This window comes from Spea bombifrons, chromosome 3, assembly GCF_027358695.1.
Source record: "Spea bombifrons isolate aSpeBom1 chromosome 3, aSpeBom1.2.pri, whole genome shotgun sequence".
Lineage (NCBI taxonomy): Eukaryota > Metazoa > Chordata > Amphibia > Anura > Pelobatidae > Spea > Spea bombifrons.
In genome coordinates this window covers 27,744,997-27,757,710 of record NC_071089.1, presented here as the reverse complement: position 1 = coordinate 27,757,710, position 12,714 = coordinate 27,744,997, and positions in this window count along the sequence as shown.

Here is a 12,714-nt window from a genome sequence, read left to right as displayed (position 1 = left end):
TTCATTTTATTGTTATTCTGAGTATATTGTGAAAGCTGGCTAAAAAAATCCATCAAATTGTCTGGAATGATTCTGGTGAGGGCTGTAAGATAGACTTATGTTCCTTGAATATAGTTTCAGGATTCCGATGGTGACCAACAACACAGAAAAGCCCTCCACGGTGTAGAATTCAGAAAAAAATATGCTTACGTCAATATTTTTGTCTAAACATTCCTACCATGAACCAAAAACAAGCATTTTCCCATGCAGTATAAGGGGTCTAGGCATAGACTTGTAGATAAGGTACATCATGGTACTTTGGTACAGAGAGGACCCTGCTTGCTAAGCTTACAATTCAGAGAGAATGGGCTATAGAGGAACATAAGGTCTGGAGAGAGGGTGCCATAGCTGGATGTGGAAACAGAGAGAAATGTGTGAGGCCAGGGTTAGGACCCGAGACGTAAGAGAGGTTGAGAAAAGACAGACTGGAAAGATTTGGATTAGTCCCGTTGAACATAGTGGGTAGTTAATGCATACCAAGGGTTGGTGCCCTCTACTGGTTAAGAGGGTACGGTGTAAACGGCTCTGGTGAAGAACGGTCTCTGTAGTGTAAGACAGCACAGGGGTGGGTGGCACGATGGAAGAAGGCTTTAAGGCTGAAGGCGAGTGTGTTAAGTATACTGTTAGAGGGGATAGGTGCAGTAAGAGGGCAGTGAAGCAGAAAAAGAAAGTATAACAGACGTAAGAGAGATAGGCATGATATAAATTTTGCTTAATGAAAACAATTGTTGACTGTTGGGTTCTTGTAGGAATGAGTGCATGCATTTTAATACTTTTATAATGCCAGTGCAAGATGTGTTCCTTGTTGGCGTCCCGCGCACACTGACTTCTACACATTGGGAGCAGTTTCCGAAGCGACTCTTGATGCCCCCCTGGTCCAGGCGCCCCAGGCAGCTGTCTGACTCGCTTGGCACTGAGAAGACCGCTGTATCTGAGCAATTTACAGGGATATATCTAACATTTTTTGTATGTATTTAATGTTAATAACTTGAAGCTTCCCAAGCCTCTTCTAACCCTCGCTTTCCAGCGTGTTGGCTGAACGATGGCTTAAATGTATTGGGAATACAAAAGGCACATTCCCGATTCCTGTGCAAAAGGATGCGTGCACAGGTTCCCAATGCTGCTGCTGTAACTTCTATGTACAACTGTCTCCTTTTAAAGGGACACTTCAGCCATTTTATGTACTTTAATGCATAGGGTAGCTAAGTGGTCCCTTTAAATTTGTGTGGTGTCCCTCCTTACGCATGCATGGGGGGGGGGTCCGCAGAAGCCCCCAAATGCATTTGACGTGCAGGAGATGTGTTCTGGCAGTCAGCTCTGGCTTGGCGAGTCTTCTGTTCATCTGGGTCACCTGGGATGCTGGAATGTTCCTTTAATAACATGCTCGTTGATGCATACATGGGTAGAGTTAGTGCCAATGTCCTGTAAAGACACTACGTTAATGGGATCTACTCACTAAGAGAGTTGTCAGGAGAGTTGTGGTTTTAATTCCTTTAAGATTTTGTCTATATCATAATTACCCACCTTTTTGATCTATACATTACCAAGTTATTCATTCTTGCTGGAGAAACTTGACTGTTTTAGTCCTTTATAACATATAGCGAAGCTGTTATGGATAGTCTCCTTTTAACACTTAATAACATGCTCATTGAAGCATACATGGCAGATTCAGTACTCCCTTTACCCAGCGTGGGTGTTCTTTTAACCTAGTATTGTTTTGTGAATTAAACTTTTTATACACATGGAATATACATGGAATACACAGAATATAAGGAAAAATACAGGTGTCTATTTATCCAATGATGAAAAGTTGCATTGTCCGTGTTCTGCGGAAGGTAGAAAGTTATGGACATTCCAATACACAACAAAAGAAACATTCAGTAAGCTCCTATATATCAATAAAAAAAATTTTTTCTCTGTTTGAGATATGCATTGATTGTGGTGTATTTTTAATAGGATCAGGGGTCCCACAGCAAACTTCTAATTTAAATTCGGAGCCTTACAGTAAATGGTTGATATTGGGGATACTTGGCTAAAGAGGTCTGTTAGTAAATACTTGGAAAAAGGCATTGCAAGCAATGGTTTAGAGCGTGTGACTAAAGGGGCACAGAACTGTTATGTAATGTTTTTTGTAATGTATAATTTCAGTGTAATATATATATATATATATAATATTGTATATTGTAGTTTCTGTGAAACTGAAAAGTATGTAGTAACACCCGCTGTAATCTGGTTAGACCAGTCCATGAATAACTTCACTAAAAGTGCACCGCATCCTCCCTTTTCTCCAAACTATTTGTAAATACATTGCACAGAGTTTTTGAATACTTTGCATGTGTTGCTCTGAATAGTCATATTTTGTAAACCTTTCCGGTTTTTAAAACCTTTAACCTGGGTTATAACACAAAATTAAATTCAACTAGAGGCTTGCATTAGATTACATTTATTTATATAGCGCCCGCAGATTTCGTAGCGCTGTCATAATTAGGGATAGTAAGTATATGTAACAAAAGATAACTTTCACTCGAGTTTAGGCTTACTGTATTGGAACAGAAGGAAAAGGGGACCTGCTCATGCGAGCATGCAATTTATTGGAAGGCTTTCCTTCATTCCCCCTATATGGTTATCACCATAAAATGAAAATAAGAAGTTAGCTGACTAATTGTTTCTGCACTTTAATTTGGGACATATAACCCCTTAAGGACAATGGGCGGTCCCAAAACCCATTGAAAACAATGCATTTTGAGCCCGTACATGTATGGGCTTTGTCATTAAGGGGTTAATTATATGGATTGCTGTAGCCATAATAACTTCTTCCAAATCAACATCAAGGATTTGGGTAATGCCAACACTGTTTAGGCTCTATTAGGTCCTTTTTTTCCATGGTCAGCAAAACCTCCGATGTTCGGTGTCAATGGGGTCTCCAGTTATTGGAAAATAATGGGCGGCTTAGCCCTGTGTTGATTAAAGCACAACAGAGTTTACTTCGGACAGCTTGTAAGTCTTGTGTATGTTGAGAGCTGGAATATGTTATGAGGAGGTGGTGGGCCGTGGTGGACATTTCATGGTCCCTTCCTCTATAAGGATCCTTATATTTATAAACACAATACAACATACGAAACAATAATCTAAATGTTGCATATATCGGATTGTTTAATGATGTGCCTTTGTTATGACAACATGTATTGCACACAACCTGAAAGAAAATATGTCCAGCCCAAGCATGGCCGCCAGAGGGCCCAACCCAAGACAAGAATAGGGCAGCCGTTCCGTCATCAGTGTCAGGTTGTTACCGTGTTTCCCCGAAAGTAAGACAGTGTCTTACTTTCTTTTTATCCCTAAAAGCCCCACTATGTCTTACTTTCGGGGTATGTCTTATATTGGGAAAAAATTGAGAGTGATGGGAGTTATGATGTACTTTTAGAGCATAATTAGATCATGAAAAAGACATTGGAAATGGTACAGCATAACACCCATCACTCTCACACACTTACCAATCAACACACCTACCAATCCACACGTATACCAATCCACACACATATACACAAATCCACACACGTATACACAAATCCACACACATATACACTAATCCACACACATATACCAATCCACACACATATACACCAATCCACACACATACACCAATCCACACACATATACACCAATCCACACACATATACACCAATCCACACACATATACCAATCCACACACATATACACCAATCCACACACATATACCAATCCACACACATATACACCAATCCACACACATATACACCAATCCACACACATATACACCAATCCACACACACATACACCAATCCACACACACATACACCAATCCACACACACATATACACCAATCCACACACACATACACCAATCCACACACACATACACCAATCCACACACACATACACCAATCCACTCTCACTTAATGCTTTCCTACCTTTCCTTTCTTCTTTCAGCTTCTTTTCCTCCTCTTCGCTCCTCTTCTTCAGTTCTGTCTTCTTCCTGGTTCAGAGGGCACGGACAGCGGTGGGCGCGGCTTCAGTGTTGTGCGCCGGGATCTGACAAGAAACCCCGGCGCACAACAGCTGTTGCCGCGCAGATCACAAGGGAGCGGTATCGGAGGTCATTAACAGACCTCCGGCTCCCTTGAGTGATTTTAAGCCGGGTTGAACCCGGCTTAAAATCACTCAAGGGAGCCGGAGGTCTGTTAAAGACCTCCGATACCGCTCCCTTGCGAGCCTGCTCCTCCAGCGGCGGACATTACTGTCCGTCTCTGGAGGAGTGCCGGGTGCCGCAAGTTGGCAGCCCCTGATGAGCGGCACCCGGTGCGGACCGCCCCCCGTCGCGCCCCCTGGAGTGTGGCGCCCTGCTCTAAGAGGCCGGGAAGCCCCCACCAGGGCCGGCCTTAGGGGTCTGCGGCCGCACAGGGTTTAAATAAAAACATCGGGGGTTTTTTTCAACTTTATTTAACATCCTCCATGTTAAATAAAGTTAAAAAAACTTTATTTAACATGGAGGATGTTAAATAAAGTTAAAAAAAAACCCCGATGTTTTAATTTAAATCCTGTGCGGCCGCAGACACGTAAGGCCGGCCTTGGTGGGGACTTCCCGGCCCCTTAGAGTGGCGGACCCGGCAAATCCCCCGTGTTTCCCCGAAAGTAAGACATATGTCTTACTTTCGGGGTACGGCTTATATTAGCCGACCCCTCTGAAACCCCCGATACGTCTTACTATCGGGGGTGTCTTACTATCGGGGAAACACGGTAGTATTGTGTGCGATCTTTCCGTCTAAATTGGAAAATGGTTTTGGATCTGCAGAAAAAGGAGGTCAAGCTAGCATTATCTAATCTGTTAGCCCTTAAATTCCTAATGTAGTAGACTAATTGAGTATCTCCAGAGGGCTTAAAGATAAGCTGCTTCCATGATATGGATACAGATTTCTTGTCTTCATCTGTAAAAATCATCAGAGATGTATTTATTGGGGTTGCTACCTTAGGCCTGCATCAGATCCTGGTGCTCTACCTCATGTCCTTCAGAAAAGTTACTACACAAGTCTTTACAGACCTCTGCAGTATAAATGTACTGTGTTTTACCTGATCTGCTCATTGAGAGCTGCAGCGTACCAGGGAGGCCAATAACCTTGTTAAGCCTCTAGTAAAGTGGGCCAGGGGCTTCTACGCTAGGCAACAATATTTCACGAATATCATTACATACAGTATGTTGTTGTTTTTTTTTTTTTAAACTGTGTGTATAATTGTAAGATTTCAGAAAATTAGATCTTTAAACGCTCTGATCGATATATATACAGCAATTTCCATGGATGTAAAATGTTGCCAACATATTTGCAGAAAAGAAAATGCTACGTTTGAAACGCCACCCAGTAGATCTGTGGTAAGCTAATTCTCTATTTTTAAACACAAGCATTCTTAAACTGCCCCTGTATGTAGATGAATAGACCTTTTCCTAATTGAGCATATATGTGGTGGTCATCTTACCTAATAACAGTTTTAGGATTTAAATAAACTACTGACGTAACTCTATGTCTTCGCAATCATTTTCTACAGCCCGAAATTCATCACATACAAACAATGTGGAGAGATTGCATACTATTGTTGGGTGTGTGAACAGTTATGCATTCAGCCAGTGGCCAGTAATGAAGTTCCATCAGGTATTAACTTCTATCAAGAATGAACATAATAACTAATAGAAAAATGAGTAAAAGCAAAAATTATATTATCCTACAAGACCTCATTCTCAAGGTTATTGGGGTAGCCCATAAAAATTTGCCCTGGAAAGTACACTGTCCACTTTATACAACTAATTGGGCTTATTAAGTAGGTTAGAGAATGTGTCCACAAGTGGTCCAAGCAGGTCATACCATTGTTTGTTTAAGCAAGTTGTGTCTCTCAGGTTTGTCAGCTTGTTGTCTAGTCGGTGCTGCTGCAATCATCATACCACAGGACTATTTATCTATCGCTGGAACATATAGAAGAAGCACCAGAGAATAGGGATTTCTCCCTCATCAATGACATCTGCAGGGGTTTGTCTGATGGAAACCAAGATCGCTGGGGTGGAAAAGAATCCAGGTGGATCTATGATTATGTTGTAAAAAGATGTCCCAAATTGCCATTCCCAAACAAGGATTTATATGGAAATATAATCATACCTCAGCCTAACAAAGACACTCTTAAAGCTCTCTCCAGTAACCTGCTGCTGCAAAAAAAGACAACTATAAAATGTATATTTTAAGAATCATTCAAAACCTACCAGTGTCCCGGGAACCTACGTAGTCCCACAATCTAGAAAGTTAACCAAATTCATTTTGTTGGGTTTGGATTCAGGTGCATGTATCCTGTGCTACTGTTCATCCAATGGTTTCAGTATGGAAGTTGCAGTCTATCTTTTTTATTGTTTTATTCCTTTAAAAAATCGTATTGATATTGGTCTTTCCCTTCATCCATGACCCACATCTTATTAACTAGGAATATTGTTAGTATGTGTAAAGTACTTGAGTTACTAAGCATCATTATAGCATCTCCAGTCTGACTGTGTAGAAATTGCATTATGGTAGTCTTTCCCATGGTCACCACAAAGCATGACAAGTCTTATATAACAACTTATATATTTAGTTAGGAAATTTGTGACAAACGTGCGACAAACATTAAATGTTTTTTTTTTCCCATTTATGCTATTTCCAAGTGTGATTCAGTAGCCTTTTACATTGTATTTATACAGATATCTTCATATTTCCGGTTGTTGTGTGCAGGTTCCAATATTAACGTAAAAACATCGGTTAACATTTGGCAGTAGAGGTCAAAAATAGGTATTCTGCATAATATTCCATTGGATAAATGTGTTCTCTTTTTGCAATTCCTTTGAAGTTTTGTAAATTAAATATTAGAGCATAAGAAAGCCTTTATCTACTCACCTAGAGCCTTGTGGGACCTTAATGTCTCTGATGTCTCTGTCTTACAAAGATTTAACCTTAAACTCACCAGTGACTGAGCAAAGAAAACACTATCTGGAGGGGATCTTTAGGGTTAACCTTGCTATTTTTATAAACCAGGCAGGCAAATTGGTTTTATCATTTTAAGTTTAGTCTAGCGGCATAATTTAAATGAACTGACACACTGTAAATATTAGTTGTAATAAGGACCTTCATTGGAACCATTTGGTTCCCACCAGCCATTTCCAATGAGCTTACTTTTTAGTTAAGTAAATGAAAAACAGAGCTCCTGACTGTGTGACCCTGAGACGCTGCCTTTTCACTCTGAGTTTTGGGTAAAAACCTTCAGCCTTCTAGCAGATATAGGATTTATGGGTGTCTGGTTTTGAACTGGACAGTCCAGTGTTAGAGTAATCTGTCCAGGGAAGTTTGGTAGATGCATTGCATGAAATAGCTTCAGGCAAGGAGTTATTTTTTAGAGGATACATATGTTGACATTGTATGAAACTCAGATATTTTTATGGAAAATGCCTTCAGGGGGCAAGTGTCTAGGATCCAAAGAGCGCATTAAACTAAGAAGCTGTAGATCTGTAACTGTAACAGGATAGACTCCCACTTAAAATACTAGAGCCTTGCAAGAGTCACTCTGGAAGACCCTCAAACCTGGAAGAGCTGAAAGAACCGCACTCCTCTCCCTTGACAAGCTAGGTCAACACAGATCTTCAGCTCAAGCCCACACCAGCTTCCCAGCACTAAGTCAACATGAACATCACCACCCCTGTGCTCCTTCCCAGCCCACCCCTTGTATATATTTTGTGCTAAACACTCATCAATATGCATTTTTTGTAATGTTCTTATTATTTTTACAATAAACAATCCAGTGTCTGGTTACAGAAAAATACTTCTTTTTGTTAAAGGGCGTGAAACATAACATTCTGCTTAGTTCTCTCTCTCTTACTCCTTCATTGTCAGTTATAATAATGTATACAAATTAGCAATTACTAAGCAAAAAATGTCAGAAGAGGGAGCTTTGATTTTGACAATTTATATGGTGACTCCTTGAATATTTTCAGAAACAGTCAACTCTGTGCGTTTCTATGATTACCCTGGTTCCTGACTTTATTCTTCTTCTGTATTCAGACATTGAAGTTATTGAATCATTTATTCTGATTACCTGTCATTCTATTCTTATAACTATTGCTAATCTCCAGTTCATAATCGTATAGGTTCATAGGATCGTGACAATTCAAACAGTCTTGCTTTGATTATATAAACTCTTTTTTTTGGTAGGTGGTTGAACAATAAACAATAATACAGTGTTTGACTCATTTATTTTTCTTATTAGTTTTATGACATGGTAATAAACATATGACTTACTACCTTAACCGTTGCTAATCTAGAATTAATATTAGCATCACAAAGAATGCTCGGCCTTCTTATCCCTTTCATTGTTACAATGTTAACATGGACACAAGTTTTCATCATTAGTAATGGGAATTGTAACCTGCTTTCAGCACACATACCTACACTAGGTGTATTAGCAGAATTGGTGGGGTCTCCTCATATGTGGACTATTTATCATGTAAAGATATGTGTGTCTCTTTGCGACAATGGGTCTCTTTATATATCTACATATCTTCTTGCTTTATGTGGTCTCCAGCTACATCATTTTAATGTAGGGGGCTGGAAGGGAATGATTGGTCTCAGAGCCTCTTGTAAAGAGCCGCCCATTGACGCTCAGCTTCATAGTGTTGCAAGGTGGCCGGGGGAGATGTAATGGAGCTCTGTTGATTTTACAGCTTTTCGGCCAAGTCAGGGGGAATCAGAGGATCTCCTCAACCACCTTTTGATCCCCACTGCCTGCTAAAGCATGAGAATGGGACAGAGAGACAGTTACCAAAAAGCACGACTGTCCTGCAAAACCCAGGACACATGGGAGATATGCTTGTGGGATGTTGCTGAACACCATTTGTTGTTTGTGTTAATCGAAAGGGCTACTTATTCTGACAAACACGGTATCATTTTTATAGCTACACTAAATGATAGAGAGATACATTTGGGTTTATAAAGATATAGCAAAACAGTAGGTGAGCGATAACCTAATAGGTGATAATAATAATAATAATAATAAAAATCTTGGGAAAAGAGATATGTCTGGCTTAACGTCAGAGATATTACATACTGAAGTTCACAAGTCCAGCTTCCAGTGTCACGCTAAAGATATGCTAATTATTTCAACTTCTGCCACAAGGATGTCACGCATTCTTAGAAAGACCATTATAACCAGACACTCCCTTTAGAAGAGGTATTCAAAATGAAATCACACTGAATCACCTAGGCCGACGTTTCCATTACAGGTATACAGTTGTACGGTGTTAGCTGTAGAAAGAGAGAGCAAATTTGGTAAAGATGATACCTTTATTGGCGAACTGACGTATAATGGATTGTAAGCTTTCAAGACTATCTAGGTCTTTTCTTCAGGCATATATGTGGCTGGATGAGTCAGCCTACTGTACAGTAACTGTGTGAGCTTGTGATCCGCTTGCTGATTCTAAGACTATGAGACTGGAATAAGAACTCTGGATCAAACGACACCTCTCCCAACTTCTGTATAGAGAAGGAGGGGACAGCTTCTGTGTAAGCATACCTGAGAAATTTTCAGGTGTGTGTAGGTATACATGACCTGAAACATATAGCTGCTGGTCATTGACATATTTACTTTTGGCAATGTCCTAAGCCTAACCCAAGGCATTCCTCTACGCAGTGCCGTCCTTACTGCTGAGTGTTAGAATTTGATGTCCAACATGACATAGTCCTACTTAGTGTTAATGGGACAGATCAGTGATCTCCCTGTTAACTGGCTAATGGAACAGCGGAGCCCCCAAGAGGGCAATTGGACCCCTGTTATATGGCAGATGAACTGCCATCTCCTGCACCTGCCACCTAGTCGGACTAGGCCAAAATACGCCACTGGTCCTGGTAGAGTGGACCACAAGCTTACCACCCAACATTTCAAATAGCTATTCTGTAGAGGAAGGTGGTTAGAAGAGCAGCTAGATAATGGTCACCCTATTTTATAGAGATCATGCATCTTCTATTTCTTAATTGTGAGTGGAGGGGTTTTTCCCCACCATAACGTATATTATTTGTATTGATATTATCAGTATAATAATACAAGGACAGAAGCAGTATTTCGCTCTCATCATAGATACAAAGACTTTTTTTTCTACTGTCTCTTATGATGGATGCTTAGTCATGTGTGGACATTTTGTTAGCTTTTATAAATTTCATGCCTGGGAATAAATACTCGCTTTGTATGATGGCCCCTTAGCTTCATCTATGGTTCCCTCCCTGTCCCCTTAAATATGATTCCCAGGGTGTAACTTCCAGCTGAATTGTGTATTGTGCTGGATGTAGAATTTTGTGTAGAGACTGCTTCTCCAGGAGGAGACAGACATTCTACAGAGTGTTCACAGAAAATGCCTTAACGGTTTGCAGGACAGACCACAGGATCTCAATACAAATGAATACCAAAGAAAAGAAGAGAGAGGGAACATGATAGAGACATTCAAGTACATAAAGGGAGGCAAACACTGGGACAAGAGGTAGTGGGGTCAAAGGATTACTGAGAGGTTGCTATATAAGTGGAACAGCATCTTAGCACAAGTTATAATGTTTAATAATACAATGAGGGAATTTATACACACATGAAATGAACATACGGCTCTCCTTAATATAAGACAAGCCCTAAGGACCAAATATTAAGGTTTAAGATTTTAACAGCAGGAAAAAGTGCAGACTAGATTGATAGAACGGTTCTCATGCGCAGTCAAATCCAATGTTTCTATGTAATTAACTTTGCTGTACTGACCACTAAGCTATATGTCCTAGAATGTGTCGTCTTTAAAACCTGACCTACCAGTAACCCTTTTAACAGCCCTGGAGTATTGTATTTAATATGACATAGCAGGACACGGCTGCATAATTCCAAACATTCCAAAAGGCCAAAGAGGTCACTTATCTTTACAAAGGTGATACCTGCCCTGTTCTAAAAATCTGTTCTTTTCACTATAAACTATTAGCCTTTACCAAACATCAACAAGATGACAAAAATGTACACGTCACATCCAAAGTACAAGAAAACCTTTCCATTCATTTAATGGTAGGATGAACAAAACCATGGTCGACCAAGGAAATTGAGTGCACACGCTCAGCGTCATATCCAGAGGTTGTCTTTGGCAAATAGACATATGAGTGCTTCCAGCATTGCTGCAGAGGTTGAAGGGGTGGGGGGTCAGCCTGTCAGTGCTCAGACCATACGCAGCACACTGCATTAAACTGGTCATCCCAGAAGGAAGCCTCTTCTAAAGATGATGCACAAGAAAGCCCGCAAAGAGTTTGCTGAAGACAAGCTGACTAAGGACATGGATTACTGGAACCATGTCCCGTGGTCTGATGAGACCAAGATAAACTTGTGTGTGTGGCGGCAACCAGGTGAGGAGTACAAAGACAAGTGTGTCTTGCCTACAGTCAAGCATGGTGGTGGGAGTGTCATGGTCTGGGCCTGCATGAGTGCTGCCGGCACTGGGGAGCTACAGTTCATTGAGGGAACCATGAATGCCAACATGTACTGTGACATACTGAAGCAGAGCATGATCCCTTCCCTTTGGAGACTGGGCTGCAGGGCAGTATTCCAACATGATAACGACCCCAAACACACCTCCAAGACGACCACTGCCTTGCTAAAGAAGCTGAGGGTAAAGGTGATGGACTGGCCAAGCATGTCTCCAGACCTTAACCCCTATTGAGCATCTGTGGGGCATTCTCAAATGAAAGGTGAGGGAGCGCAAGGTCTCTGACATCTCCATGCCAAAGAGGGTTAAGGCAGTGCTGGAAAATAATGGTGGCCACACAAAATATTGACACTTTGGTCCCAATTTGGACATTTCTACTTAGGGGTGTACTCACTTTTGTTGCCAAGGTTTAGACATTAATGGTTGTGTGGGGAGTTATTTTGAGGGGACAGCACATTTACACTGTTATACAGGCTGTACGCTCACTACTTTACATTGTAGCATTGTTCAGTGTTGTCACATGAAGATATAATAAAAAATTTTTTACAAAAATACTTTTGTGAGATACTGTATGTTTATATGTTCAGGAGTTGCACAGTACCAGTTTTTGATAGCAAAACATTCAGTTGTAAAGAATGTCATGTTTTCCTCGGAAGTGTTAAAAAAAAAACATAATATACATTCCAAGATCTTTATCAAAACAGCTTTCTGGTTTTGTTGCACGTTCTCGAGAAAGTTGTCCTGCTTAATTCCTGTAGAGAGGTTACGGTTCTCCTCTAATTAACTTTTGGGTCTCTGAAATGTGAGGAATATACCTCAGGTTTTAAAGTATAAAGTATAAACTTAGTAAAAGCTTGTTTTACAGTTCTTAGCACTAAATTCCCTATAAACTGCATTAGGTCATCAATTTTTATTAGAATGCCATATTTATTATTCAACTGCTGTGAAATGTTTATAGATACAACAGACCCAAGACTATGGTTGTGAAGCAGCGTAAACTGTTATTTTAAATGGTTTCTGACCCTTACATAATCTTGTAACGTGAAATCTACATAATACTAAAAATGTAACCACTACGCACTCAATTACAGAATATAAAACAATCAGGCAATGATTATTTGTTATCCAACCATCTAGCAGCTA